Genomic DNA, 15,780 nt, shown 5'->3' with positions numbered 1-15,780 from the left:
TCATGTCAGATGTTAAGCATGATGTGAATGCAAAGACCTCAATACTTGGTAGACAATACACAATGGCGGTAACATTTGATGGATCGTTTTTGTGTTTGAATGTGTCATTTTTAGCAGAAAATTTACTCAAATGTCACAAAATGGCAAGTTTAATCCTGACAACAAAAGCAATGATAAAACAGTGTAAATACAGCTGGAAACCAGTGAAAAATGAACCTCATTAATTATTCAAGGTCCAGTGCATGATGGGAACCCCAGTATCAGAAAAGTTGAGTAATTTTTACTTAATTTTATTAAGTTGATATTTACGCTTTCATTTCTACTCGCTTGAATTAAGTACTGATATGGAATTTACTTAGTTTTTTTTATATTCTTGCCTGAACTAACTTTTTCATGTAAATTAGAATGTTTTTTTTTCAGTAGTATTTACTTCACCAAAAAATATTTTTTTTTACAGTGCACTGAAACGTCTAAAACGTGCGTGAAATGTAAAGGTTAAAAAAAGAATAGTTCATTAGTTAAATCTGACAGCTTACTTAATGCATTTTGCTTTATCGGTTGCAAATAGAGACCATGATTAAAATTTCTTTAAAGAGTTTATCATTTATTTCACTTACACCTCATTATATGTTTTTTTTCTTCACAAGGGAGACCAGATAATTTTGTAACTAGTAACATATTAAGAACTTTATAACTCTGTGTCTCAAAACTCTCAAACTTGATATATAGCCTAAATCTAATCTTGCCATATTGTTCCATATGCTGGAACAACTTTACAGTATCACGATAATAATATCAGGTAGACTACTGTTTGTGATGATTTTAATATTAAAGCGTCTATTGTGACTTTGAATATAATTTTTGCGTGACCTTTATAGCTGTAGGCCCACTGAAAGTGTGTTTAAATTGATCTCTATTTCATTAAACACAAATTCAATTGCAAATAATATTGGAAATAAATATATAAATTCATAAAACAGCTCTAAAAACATTACAGACAGTGTGTGTGTGTGTGTGTGTGTGTGTGTGTGTGTGTGTGTGTGTGTGTGTGTGTGAGAGAGAGAGAGAGAGAGAGAGAGAGAGAGAGAGAGAGAGAGAGAGAGAGAGAGAGAGAGAGAGAGAGAGAGAGAGAGAGAGAGAGAGAGAGAGAGAGAGAGAGAGAGAGAGAGAGAGAGAGAGAGAGAGAGAGAGAGAGAGAGAGAGAGAGTGAGAGTGAGTTTAGGCGCGCGCGCGCGTGTGTGTGTGTGTGTGAGAGAGTGAGTGTGTGTTTGTAAGTGTGTCGTCTGTGTGTGTGTGTGATTCTGGTCATTATGCAACCAGTGGGAAATGAGGGTTTAATAAAACAGAATCCATGTGGACCATGTAACAAACGTATAATCTTTTTTTTCTCTCTCTCTGAGAAATGCTTTGATAAATTAAATTGTGCATTTGAGATAGGAAGGTTGAGTCTAAATCTGTATTCGATGTCGCCATCTAGTGTGCCATTATTGTACTTACATTTGCATCTACTTTTTAGGTTTTCATTTATTTTAACAGTTTGATAAAGGGATAATTCATCCACAAATATTAAAATACAGTCATCATTTGCTCATCCTCATGTTGTTTTTAAACTGATATGATTTTCTTCCATGCATAGATGTCAGGCAAGAATCACAGCCTTTCATTCATTATGTGGAAAGAAAAGATGTGATGAAGAAAGTCACTAACATTCACCTTTAGTACGAGCAAAACACTCGACGTGTGTCCGCCAAATTTTTGCTAACAAGAACAAACTAAAATGCATGAAAATAACATTGTAATTTTATGTTTACAGTTTTGATCCCAAGTTGGTCTCAAAACATCATGGCCAGAATAACTCATCAGTCATTTATAAAGTAGAGCAAGCTAATAGAGTTTAGTTCACAACAATAGTTTAGTTCAAATAAATAAATTATTAAATTCGGATCCACACTCCTTACAGTTGGTGGCGGTAATGCGCCTTTGCATGTTACACTTCAGGCTATAAGATGTCCTTGTCAGTGTGAATACAATTAATTACTAATTAGTTATAAGAATAAAATTATTAGGTTAAATTATATGGATTCGCCGATATGAACATTTTAGCCGATACGATAATCCTTTATATTTGAAAGCCGATAACCGGTATATTAGTAATAAATTAATCTAAATAGCCTACACATTTTATATAATTTTTGAGAGCCTGATTACAAAAATAGAAGTCTCACCATTAAAAGCCATGTACCAAACCCACAATTATAATGATGTTCTTATTATAGTTTTATGTAGCTGATATGACAGACTTCTGCTGCACATTTTTCTTTTTTTAAGTGATTTCAATCATATTTCAAGCAATTCAAAAACATCATGTTGAACAGCATCTTAAGTGTCTCAGCTGAAGGAAATAATACAATTTATCACCTTTAATATAGCCTATCATCAGCCAAATGTTCTTATCTGCCGATAACGATAACATTAAAAATGAACACATAGCCAATCGGCTGATACCGATATGGTGGCTGATATATCGTGCATCCTTAGTTAAAATGGAAAATAACTTTTTATTTTTTAAATGCATAGTGTTGTCACGTTTTGAGTTTTTTTTTCAGCTGATCCACGTCTACCAGGAATAGGCTACGACGTCTATCACTGTTAAGCTGCTCATTATCAACTCTATCGCGTTTCTCAGGAGCGAATTAAATGGCGAAATTCGGCCATTAGAACCAGGCCGAAAAATATCTCCAAAGAAATGTCCCTCAACGTAGGTTATCTGGAGAGAAAAATGAGAGTAAGAAAAGAGATGCGCTCCGTTATCCAGATAACCTCCGTTGAGCGAGATTTCTGTGGAGATATTTTTCTTTATTGTTTCTTTGTTAGTTTCACCTGCTTTAGTACTCGTTATGTTGGTTTCCCCTATCTTGTTAGACCTGATTGCCTTATTGGGTTAATTGATTGTATTAGGCCTTATTAGGTTAATTGAATTCCTTCTGATTATATGTGGGACTTAATTTATAATTTGGCGTCATTCTCATATTTTGTGTTACTTTGCCCTGAAGAAGACAACATGGTCGAAACATGTTGACTCCTGTACTTTTAAAATGATTTAAGCCATATTTAATAAAGGCTTTTTAACTTTATCCTTCTCCTCATTTAAAACTTGACTGAGTGCCTGGGACCTGCTTTTCGTTTCTTTGGATCTTTTTCCTACCCCAAGAGCACCTATCACGGACTTCATAACTTTACCTGAGCGCCTGGTTGAATCTTTTACAGTTCATTGTTTTTGGTTTCAACTTAGGCCTTGCTCCGCTAGGCTTCAGCGTTTAGTGAGTGATTTACCATGGAGACACACTCTTTTTCTACGGATGAAGGACGAAATATTATTGTTACAGACTCTTTACTCACGCATGTTGAGAATGTCGTGTATACTGACTGTTCAACAAAGAAACCTGAACTGCGTAAACTTCTAGAGAAAGATATGAAGCTCAAATGGCATGTGGTGTCACTTACTGATTATTGGCGAGAAGGACGCATCCCTCGCGGGCTACGCCTGTCTAAATTTCCCTCTACTCACAGTGAGGATACTGACTTTAAATTGAAATGGGAGTCTATTTTAAATAAATGCTCAATGGACTTGATGCTACTGCTCATACAAGAGGGCAAGAAAGAGAGGGAACAAATCCAATCCCGTATCAGAGACATTGAGTCTTCCCTACCCACCCCTCTGGAACAACAGGTCCCTATTCAACAAACGATCCGAGAGGAAATACTCAAACTCAAGACAACCATCAAGGAGATGAAGGTGCGGAAGTTCAAACGCGACGTAGAGGAATAGAGGACAGGTGTATCGGTGGAACCGACCACGTTTTCTGATCATTTTTTGGAGGACGATTGGCCGCGACTCCAGACCAATCATCACGGTCCAAGAAAACACGCCGGGGCTGCCGAGGTAGAGGAACGTCCTCGTTCATCAACACTGAGATCGTTACCAAGGAAGAAATATCCTCGGTAATTAACCTTTCTGATACGCCTCTTTCCAACGAGCAACTATGTGTACTGTCTAAGGGAATGTCTTTTGCACCCACTCATACTTCTAGTCTGTTCAGTATTAGAGTGGATTTATTCCGATTTTACCGGAATTTACATTTAAAAATGTTTTATCATAAGTCTGGATACAATTACGGTTGTTCCATGATGGGTGTTAATTCTGACATTACTCCTGACGGCACACCTGACAATTTAGCTGTTTCTGAAAGTACTCCCAGCATTGACTCGTATCCTCTGTTTAGACCTAAATGCCTATTTACTCCTATGATATCAAATCCTTCTCTTGTTGCCTTCTGTAAGAAAGTGGATTTTGATGTGCAAACATTTTTTGATACTCGGTCCAGACCCACACAACAAATCGAATTTGACGATAAGTGAACGCAAGGCTCTGAAGGAGCTCTCTATGATTGATGACATAATTATCCGCCCTGCTGATAAGGGTGGGGCTGTAGTGGTCCTGCCTAAAGACATGTATATCCTTGAGGTGACAAGACAATTAGAAACCAAGCATTATGAAAGAATTGTTAGTGATCCTTTGTCTGAACTGACCGTTATTTTTCATAATATTTTTACCCATGCCAAAAATTCGGAATGGATTACTGAGAGTGAAATGAAATATATGACAGTTGAACACCCGTCCTTGGCAACATTTTATTTACTTCCGAAAGTACAAAAACCCCCTTTTGATAACCCCCCCCCTGGGCGACCCATTGAGATGATCTGTAATGTGGTGCGGTAGAAGCACGGGAAGGAGGCTGGATCCAAACGCAGTGTACAGGCTTTATTTAGACAAACTACAAACTTAGACAAAGACTCAGACTGGGATACAGGACTCAGAATCAGAAGCGACCAACGTCGACATCAAACATTCAACAACTCACAAGGACAGGGCAAAAACACAGGGCTTAAATAATCATAGACAAACGAGCTAACAGGATAACAAGGGGGCGTGGATAATAAGAAACACCTGGCATAACTAATAGACAAGACAGGGAACCAAAGAACATGACAAGACAAGACACAAAACCCACATCATGACATACCCCCCCCCCCCCCTTAAGGGCGGCTCCTGGCGCCCAACAAAACAAAAAAAACCTAAAAAAGTTCAGGAGGGCGGTGAAGCACAGGCGGTCTTGGGGGAGGGATGGAGGGCGGAGCAAGACGAGGCGGAGGCCAGGGCGGAGCAGGATGAGGCGAAGGCCAGGGCGGAGCAGGCCAGGACGGAGCAGACCAGGGCGGAGCAGGACGAGACGAAGGCCAGGGCGGTGAAGCCCCTGTAGACGACCATGGCGGTACAGCCTTCATGGTCTCCTCACCGGACCCTTGCCCCCCCCCAAAAAAATACTTGGGGAAATCCACGGGTTCAGGAAAGGCCTCCCGGAGCATGAAGGGTGCAGGCAGGGCGAGGCGTAGAGGCGGGGCCGGCAGGGCGAGGCGCAGAGGCGGGGCCGGCAGGGCGTGGCGTCTGTATACACTCACCGGAGCCTGGGGAGCCGAACGAGTCCTCCTCCTGTGACGGCGAGTCACTGGGCTTGATTCAATCACTTGGTCTGAATCACTCACTTTGCTAGATTCAGCACTGGCGGCACTTGACTCAGAAGGCTCGGCGGGGCAGACGAGAAGTGCGGGCTCGTCTGGGCTCACGTGAAGCTCGGGCTCGGCTGGGCAGACGAGAAGTGCGGGCTCGGCGGGGCTCACGTGAAGCTCGGGCTCGACGGGGCTGGACCGGACCAGCGGCGAAGACGACGAGGGCTTCGCGGGTAATGTGAACTCGGGAGGTGTCAAATAGAACAAGCCTGTAATGGAAAAGAGGTCTTCCAAGGAACAAGCCTGAGCGATATACCGGTCAAGAGTCCAGTCAAGACACAAAACCCACATCATCCAAGTTTGTTGATTTTTTTTATCAAGCCTTTTGTTAGGACTCTCCCTTCTTTCGTTGAAGATACTGTGGATGTTCTAAACAGTTTATCCTATTTAGGTAATGTTGAATCCCAATATTTAATTAGCATGGACGTTGAGTCTTTATATACCAACATTGACCACGAGGAGGGTCTACACGCCTTGAAACACTTTATTTCTGATAGAAATAACACCAGACCTCCTTCTCATTTTATTGTACAACTCACTGAGTTTATTATCAATCAATCAATCAATCAATCAAATTTTATTTTTATAGTGCCTTACAACAGCCAAAAGGTGCACAAGGCGCTTTCCAGTAAAAGCATCAATAAAAAAAAAAAAAAAAAAAAAAAAAAAAAAAAAAAATATCAGCCAGAGTCGGAGATTACATGTTAAAAGCTTGTCTGAACAGATGTGTTTTAAACTGCGACTTAAAAGCACTCAACACGGTGATGCTTCGTAGGAGTGTTGGTAAAGCGTTCCACAGTTTAGGGCCCTGGACAGCAAATGACCGGCCTCCAAACTTTTTATATTTAAATTTGGGAATGACCAAATAGGTGTGTTCAGATGAGCGGAGAGTTCTGGGTGGATGATAGACCGTTACTAAATCGGCGAGGTAGACCGGGGCCAGACCATTGATGGCCTTGAACACGAACAGCAGGACCTTATACTCCACCCTAAACCGTATCGGGAGCCAGTGGAGCGAGCGGAGGACGGGGGTGATGTGCGAGCGTTTGGAGGTGTTAGTGAGGAGACGTGCTGCCGCGTTTTGAACCAGTTGAAGCCGATTAAGAAATGATTGATTAAGTCCAGTGTAGAGGGCATTACAGTAGTCTATCCTCGAGCTGATAAAGGCATGAATGACTTTTTCAAGGTCAGCTCGGGACAAGAATGGTTTGACCTTACTGAGAAGCCTTAGCTGGTAAAAGCTCGCCTTAACAACAGCACTAATCTGTTTGTCGTACTGCAAATTTTTGTCAAAAATTACACCCAAGTTACGTGCAGTGGGTGCAAACTGAGGTGTTAGAGGACCAAAACTGAAAGAACTATTGGGCGAGTCAGGGCTGAACAGGATGTACTCCGTCTTTCCTTCATTCAAATGAAGGAAATTCTGGGAAAGCCACTGCTTAATGTCCCTAAGGCAGTTATAGAGGGGGTCCAGCGCAGAACGATTGTTCAGAATCACAGGAAGGTAGATCTGGAGGTCGTCTGCATAGAAATGAAAGTGAACGTTATGATTGGAGATGAGTTGTCCAAGTGGCAGCATATAGAGAGAGAACAGAACAGGACCGAGAATGGATCCTTGAGGCACACTGGATGACAGAGAGGCAGATGAGGAGGAAAAGTCGTCGAGCATTACTGAAAAAGTTCTGTTAGTGAGATATGAGGAGAACCAATTGAGCACTGCGCCCTGCAAACCAACAAAATGTTGAAGACGGGAGATGAGGATGGAATGATCCACGGTGTCAAATGCAGCGGTAAGGTCCAATAGGACCAAAACCACAGAGCTTTTACTATCCAGAGCTCCAAGAATGTCATCATGGACCCTCAGTAACGCTGATTCAGTGCTATGTCTGGACCTGAAACCGGACTGAAATTTATCACTAATGACGTGCAGTTGTAGGTGAGACTGAAGCTGGGAGAAAACAAGCTTCTCCATCAGCTTAGACAGAAGTGACAGATGAGATATTGGTCGAAAATTGGACAGTATGGTGGAATCTAGGTTGGGTTTTTTGAGCAGCGGTCTAACAATAGCGTGTTTGAGAGCAGTGGGAACAGTCCCCAAACTTAGACAGCTATTTATGAAGGTGACGAGAAAAGGACCTACGATGTCAATAGCCTCTTTCAAAATCCTGGCAGGAACAGCGTCTAGAGGACAGGTGGTAGGCTTCAGCTCATGGACAGCTTTTTTGAGGTCCTCCAGAGTAACTGCATCAAAGTTCTCCAGCATGCATTGCGTCGCTCGGGAGGAAAAGACAACAGCAGGAGCTTGTGTGATTGTTTGCCTAACAGACGAAACCTTGTCCAAAAAGTGTTGTTTGAATGCATTGCATGTTTTTTCTGATACATCATTCAAAACAACAGACACCGGATAAATGACAGAATTAATAGTGCTAAACAGGATACCAGGGCGGTGGCTATTGCTATTGATGAGATTAGAAAGGTACTGTCCTTTAGCTTCCTTGACTGCTCTCTGATAGGTGGCAAGACTGTCTCTAAACATCTCCAGTGACACCTGCAGCCTATCCTTCTTCCATTTTCGCTCAGCCTGTCTACACTGGCGCCTGAGGGCCCAAGTTGAATCGTTGAGCCAGGGGTCGGATGGACCTTTGGTCGTCTTTACCTTGTAGGGCGCAACAGAGTCCATAATCTGGGAGCAGATGGTGTGGAAGGAGGAGAGGAGAAGGTCAGGACATAGAGGCGATGTCAGTTCAGCAGTGGAGACGATGTCAGAAACAGAGAAGGCAGCAACACAGTTATCGACTGTAGATGAAGTAATAATGCGACGACGATGGGGGGCAGTGGATGAGGGAGCAGGAGGAACAGCACAGATGTCAAACCGTATGAGAGAGTGGTCAGAGATGGGAAAATCCAGAACCTCACAGGTTGACACTATCACCCCACGAGAGATAATAAGGTCAAGAGTATGACCCAACCTATGAGTGGGACAGGATATGGACTGGGTAAGGTCCAATGAATCTAAAAGTGCCTTAAAATCATTAGCAGGTTTATCAGAGGGGCAACAAACGTGAATGTTAAAATCCCCACAGATTAAAATATTATCAAACTTTGCCAGAAACTCTGTCAGAAACTCTGAAAACTCATTTAAAAAATCCTTATTTAGTTTTGGTGGCCGGTAGATTACTGCACATAAGATGGGACAGGGTAGTGTGAGCACAAATGCTTGTAACTCAAAGCTGGAATACCCTCTAGTGGACCTGGGGGAACCTGGGGGAAGCCAGGTTTCGGTGAGGAAAAACAAATCCAGATTGTACGAGGAGATGACATCATTGAGGACAAATGTTTTGTTATTGAGCGATCTGGTGTTACATAATGCCATGCGAAACGTGGTCGAGTTGACAGGCGGCGATGTCACACGAGGAATTGGACGGAGGTTTCTTTGGACGCAACCCCGGGTAGATGTTTTGACGCGGCGGGTACACGGAAATGGAACGCCAGTGTTGGAGTTAACCGGCCGAAGCCATCGGTAGCATTCCCACGATCTTCTAGCACTGCCAAGACCTGATTGGTTTCCAGTCCTCGACGACGGAGAATCCAGGTAAGTCCTCAGCCTGACATGTAACCCCCTTCTCCGACCGCGTCTTCTGCGACGCTTACTGCCTGATAGCAGACAGATAGTGCGTCTCAGGTAAGAAGGAATTAATGTCAACAGTGGCGGTGGTGGTTTGAAGGATTGGGCATTTAGGAGGTGATTAGTTGTAAAACGCAATTCCAGCAGCGTAGTGCGATCGTAAACAATAATCGGCGAGACGGTAGCAAAAACAAACATGAAAAAACAGAGAAGCAAGTGGCAAGCCAAACATAGCGGCGCCATCTTCACCATCTTCGAATTATTATTATTCACAATAATGTCTTTGTGTTTATTGACAAGCTGTACAAACAGAAGATTGGTGTTCCAATGGGTTGTTGCTTCTCACCCAATTATGCTTGTCTGTATTTGGGGTTATGGGAGAAGTTGCATGTCCTCCACTCGGCTAATCCTTTTTATCATTGTATAACATGGTATGGTCGCTACATTGATGATTTACTATTTATTTTTAAAGGTACTGACACTCAGGTTCTGGAGTTTCACCAATACCTTAATTCCATCAATAGGAATATTAAATTATCTTTAGAATACTCCAAAACCACTATTGATTTTTTAGACCTAACCATCTCTATTGATCCAGAAGGGAAGTTACATACCACGATTTTCAGAAAAAAGACCTCCAGAAACACCATCCTTAGGGCTGACTCCTTCCATCCTCCATATCTCATTGATAATGTACCTTTCGGCCAATTCCAGCGGTTACGCCGTATATGTGACGATAATGTTGATTTTGAAAAACAGGCAGATATTATGTCAGAATGTATTATTAAAAGAGCCTACAAACCAGATATCGTCGCTCATGCACGTTCCAGAGCTCAATCCCTGTATCGTTCTGATACCTTGATTAAGAAGGGACGTAAGACAGATAATCAATCCCGCCCCTTCTTTGTTACACAATATAGTAGGGAGGCTAGACAGATAAAAAGGATAATTCAGGATAACTGGGCCATTATAAATTCTGATCCTACCCTCCAACAGGTCTTTCCTCAACCCCTTTATTTTCTTACAGAAGGATCTCTACTCTTCATGATAAGTTGGTACATAGTTATCTTCCCCCTGAGAAGAAGGAAAGTTGGCTTAGGAGACCTATTGGGTTATACCGTTGTATGAATTGTCCCCATTGTAGTAATATCATTCCCTCGAAATCTTTTGTGGATTTTAAATCTAATAGAACATTCAAGATAAAAGACTTTATAAACTGTAACACTACATTTATTATTTATCGTTTATCTTGCCCATGTAAGAATGTGTTTTATATAGGTCGCACTAAAAGACGTCTACGTGATCGTTTGGCGGAGCATAAATATGCTATTCGTATCAGTACCCCCGACTATCAGATGGCCCAAAACTTCCTACATATGCACAATAAGAATGATTCTCTACTAAAAATAGAGAGGTCTTGGAGCATGTCAAACCTTTGGATAGAGGTGGTGATAGGATCCGCAAACCAGCATGAGTCATTTTGGATTCATCAGCTGGATGCGCTCCGTTATCCAGGTCTGAACGAGGACATAGAGTTTAAGTGTTTTTTATGATATTATGATATTTATGACTTTTAGCTTCTGACCAAGGCTGTATCTCAATACTAGTTCTACTCGATCTTAGCGCTGCGTTCGACACTATAGATCATAAAATACTCTTGGATCGACTACAAAACTACACTGGTGTCCAGGGACAGGCATTAAGCTGGTTTAGATCATACTTATCAGACCGTTACCATTTTGTGAGTTTAAATGGGGAAAAATCGAAGATAACGTCAGAAGACTATGGAGTGCTGCAAGGATCGGTGTTAGGCCTTCTGCTATTCTCAATATATATGGTGCCACTTGGTAATATTATAAGAAAACATGGAATTAATTTCCACTGTTATGCTGATGACACTCAATTATATATTTCATCACGACCAGATGAAAGCACTAACTTATCTAAATTGACAGAATGTCTTAAAGATATAAAATACTGGATGACGTGTAATTTCCTGCTATTAAATTCAGATAAAACGGAGGTATTACTTATTGGTCCAAAAAACTGCCCACAAAACCTCTTACAATACAACTTTAATTTAGAAGGATGTCCTGTTACTTTATCCACTACAGTAAAATACCTGGGTGTTATACTAGACCGCAACTTCACATTTCATATGTTACAAGAACAGCCTTTTTCCACCTTAGAAACATTGCTAAGCTACGTAACATGCTATCTATTTCTGATGCAGAAAATTTAGTTTATGCATTCATGACCTCGAGACTAGATTACTGTAATGCTTTATTAGCTGGTTGTCCTGAATTCTCAATAAACAAGCTACAGTTAGTGCAAAATGCAGCCGCTAGAGTTCTTACTAGGTCAAGAAAATATGATCATATAACACCAATTTTATCATCTCTCCACTGGTTACCTATTAAGTTCCATATTAATTACAAACAGTGATGGGAATAACGGCGTTATAAATAACGCCGTTACTAACGGCACTACTTTTTCCAGTAACGAGTAATCTAATTGATTACTCTTCTCATCTTAATAACGCCGTTACCGTTACTGCCAAAAAATGCGGCGCGTTACTATAACTGATGAAGCTGTTTTCTTTTCATCAGACCAACTAGATCTCTGAGCGAGAGGCAAATACTTTTTTTTTACTGTTCTTCCTTGGTTAGTGGGCAGAGCACGAGACAAGCGCATACATGCTGACGACTGAGGTAGAGTAAAATGTCATTGTAAGCCAATCAGAGGTAGAGTTGGGCGGGTGTTCGAAAGCACGCATAGTAGTGATGGGCATTCGGCTCTTTTGACTCAGCTCACTGAAAAGAGTCACTTTTGACTCAGCTCACTCTTTTGGCTCACAAACGGCTCTTTAAATGACTTTGACTATAATATTTAAATTTTTATTACATAATTATTTAATTTCTATAGGCTAAATTTGTAAAAATAGAGTCGGCTCTTCAGATATGCGAGCCAGCTCCCGACGTTCACCTAAAAGAGCCGGCTCTTAGAGTCGGCTCATTCGCGAATCGCGAACGACCCATCAAAAGCTCATTCGCGAACGACATATCATCACTCATGAAATGCGAACGACCCATCATAACGCATAGTCGGACAGGACAGGACACACAAGGAACAACACAAGCCAGTCAGTCAACGAGAGACAGGTATGGCGACGAGCCCAAATAATCCAAAAGTAGCCTTCTCTAAATGGAAGTATAGACATTACTTTTTCCTTCAAGAAATTAAAGGAACGAATGTAATCGTGAAATGCACATTATGCCCTGGGCAAAAGTGCCTATCCACGTCAGTAAAATAAATAAATATCAAAAGTTCCAAAATCCACTATATCCACTTTGATCCACTATATAAACATAATATCTACATACATGGCATTTGATTGGAGGCTAGTCTCACTTTGTCCCACAGCAACATTTTTTTTTAGAAGTGTGTACAATGCATGTGAAAAAGTAACTTGCCCAACACTGCTTATGAAACACGCTTTGAGAAGGTGGGGGCCGGGGGGGGGGTTACGGGGGGGGGGTTACGGGGGCGAGAAACGAAAAAGTAACGCAATAGTTACTTTTACTGGTAACTAGTTACTTTTATAGTGGAGTAACTCAGTTAATAACTCAGTTACTTTTTGGGAGAAGTAACTAGTAACTATAACTAATTACTTTTTCAAAGTAACGTTCCCAACACTGATTACAAAGTATTGCTACTGACCTATAAAGCCCTAAATGGTTTAGCTCCTGTGTACTTAATGGACCTTCTATCACTCTACAATACATATTTAAGATGACTAAATTCGAGGCTTCTGGTCATTCCTAGGATATCTAAGTCCACTAAAGGAGGGAGGGCGTTCTCACATTTAGCTCCTAAACTCTGGAATAGCCTTCCTGATATTGTTCGAGGCTCAGACTCGCTGTCCCAGTTTAAAACTAGATTAAAGACGCATCTCTTTAGCCAAGCATTCACATAATGCTTATCTTTTATACAACTGTTGAATCAGATCAAATGCATTAATATTATGAACAGCAGCTATGCTAATTATTTCCCATCTGTTTTTTTGCTGTTATGAATAGCGTTCGTCAGCTCCAGTTTGTATCCAGCCTCTCACAGAGACTTCAGACGCCCCAACACCTGTGAAGAGATGACTCGACACCTGTGAAGAGACAACTCAACGCCGGCGATATGTTATGCCCTATGATTTCCATTACACGAGAGTAGATGTTAAAACTTCATGCTGATTTGTACTCGGCTTTCACCAAGATAAGCAACACTAAGACGTAGCTTTACAGTAAACTATGCTTCTCCATCCATTTACGCTTCTTTCCATATGGTGGTGTGACTCCCCTTCTGTCCGGCGTTAACGGCTGACGTGTACTTGGCGCGTCAGCAAACACGACGGCTGCAACTACAGTGTGGTCTCCTCAGTGGACCAGCACGACAACCGTCTGGATTGAGCCGAGTAGGGGACATCTCTAGGGTCTTCAAGTGGGCACCTTCCGTCCTCAGTGTTTCGTCGACTAGCCCACGACACCTCAAGAGGGCTCGACAGTGACTCTAGCGTCCCAGAGTCACCCCCCCCCCCCCGTCCCCCACTCAACTCAGCCCAGCTTACTGACCTCTACATCCCTCCTGCTGCTGAGACCTAACCTCAATCTCACAATCTCTCCGCAACCCAACCATACGCGCCAACCCGTTTGACTAAGGCTGTCGAGCCCCACTGGTGCGTTAAAGCAGTTTCAGTGGCAACGGTTCCGTATGGCATACCACCTACCGCAAAACACAATATCTGCCCAACCATTCACGCAATATACACAGGAACGTAATGACTGTAAATACTATACAACCTATACAAATAAACCAACAGACTCTTCAAGTTTTTCAAGAATTCTACGAAACCGTAGCGTGGCGGCCTGCACACAGCCAGCTAGAATCTTTCCGTCTCAACCACAGCCAGTTGCTGCTCCTTTCTGCTGCTTCAGATAAGTTCTTTACTGTGCGACGCAACTCTTGGCCGCTGAATCCGACGTCTCTGAGGAACCGGGTTGTAGAGTGTGCCACAAAACCTCGACAACCCACTTCCACTGGATAAACCTGGACTCTCCATCCTCGCTGTTCTGCTTCAGTGGCCAGATGAGCATACCGCAGTTTCTTCCTCTCATATGCCTCATCTACCGCATCCTCCCATGGCACTGTTAACTCTATCAGTTGAACAATGCGTGCTGATCCAGACCACAAAACAATGTCTGGTCGTAGGTTATTGGTGGCAATCTCAGGTGGAAAAATAAGCCGTTGATCAAGATCAGCCAGCATCTTCCAGTCCCTAGCAGCTTCCAGTTGTCCTGGTTGAGAATTGGTGTTAACACCTTTTCTTGGTGGTTGGTCGCCTGGGCGGAGGAATATTGTCTTCTGCATGTGATGTTTTGCTAGAAGAGGCGGCAACTTATTGGTCATACTACGCTTGCCTTCCAATGCTAAAGCCAAACATCGCAGTACTTGGTCATGGCGCCAAGTAAACCGACCCTGGCTAAGAGCCACCTTACATCCTGTCAAAATGTGCCTTAATGTGGCAGGTGATGAACACAAAGGACAAGAGGGATCCTCTCCTACCCAGAGGTTTAGGTTCTGCGGTGATGGGAGAACATCATATGTTGACCTAATAAGGAAACTGATCCTACTCTCTTCCATTGACCCAAGGTCTTGTCAGCCCATCTTGCGTTGTTCCACACTCTCCCATCTCATCCACTCTCCCTGCTTGGCCTGGGAAATGACCTTTATACACATCATCCTCTCCTCCTGCTTTCGCACCTCGTTGACTACCAGCTTTCTCCTTTGAGCTGGGCCTGCCTTGTGCCATTTAGGAGGAGCTAAACTGAGCCCAAAACCCCCTCTTCCATGCTGTACCTGTCCCACGATATCCCCAATTTGAAGGTCAGCCTTTGCCTCTACTACAGATTTCTTTGCTGACCACTTTCTACCAGTTTTTAACACAGGGGCTACCTCCCTTACACATATGTCACGTGACTCTACTAATGTCATTTCCAGTCTGACCTTGGCACACTTAAACTCCTCGGTTAAAGCAGAGACTGGCAGCTGCAATATTCCTTTACTATAAAGTCCCACTCTGCTGAGGCAGCGTGGAACTCCCAACCATTTCCTGATGTATGAACTTATTAACGCTTCCAGCTTATCCACGGTTGTCAAAGAAACCTCGTACACAGTCAGTGGCCACAGCAACCTCGGCAGTAGACCAAACTGAAAGCACCAGAGTTTTAGTTCAACCCTTCAACCCTCTTCAACCCTTCCACTGCTTGTCGTCTAACTTCTCCCACTCGAACTGTGTCCTTTAGATCCCCATCGTACCATCTCCCAAGACTCTTCACTGGCTTCTCAGAAACTGTTGGTATTGCCCCACCATTAATGAAGAATGTTTTATCTACTACCTTTCCTTTAACTATCGAGATGCTCCTTGATTTAGAGGGCTTAAATTGCATTCGTGCTGTAACTGCAAAATTATTCACTAA

Source organism: Rhinichthys klamathensis, unplaced genomic scaffold (genome assembly GCF_029890125.1).
Source record: "Rhinichthys klamathensis goyatoka isolate OS25496 unplaced genomic scaffold, OSU_Roscu_1.1 h1tg000406l_1, whole genome shotgun sequence".
In the NCBI taxonomy this organism is placed as follows: Eukaryota; Metazoa; Chordata; class Actinopteri; order Cypriniformes; family Leuciscidae; genus Rhinichthys; species Rhinichthys klamathensis.
Note: the sequence above shows the minus strand (reverse complement) of the source record.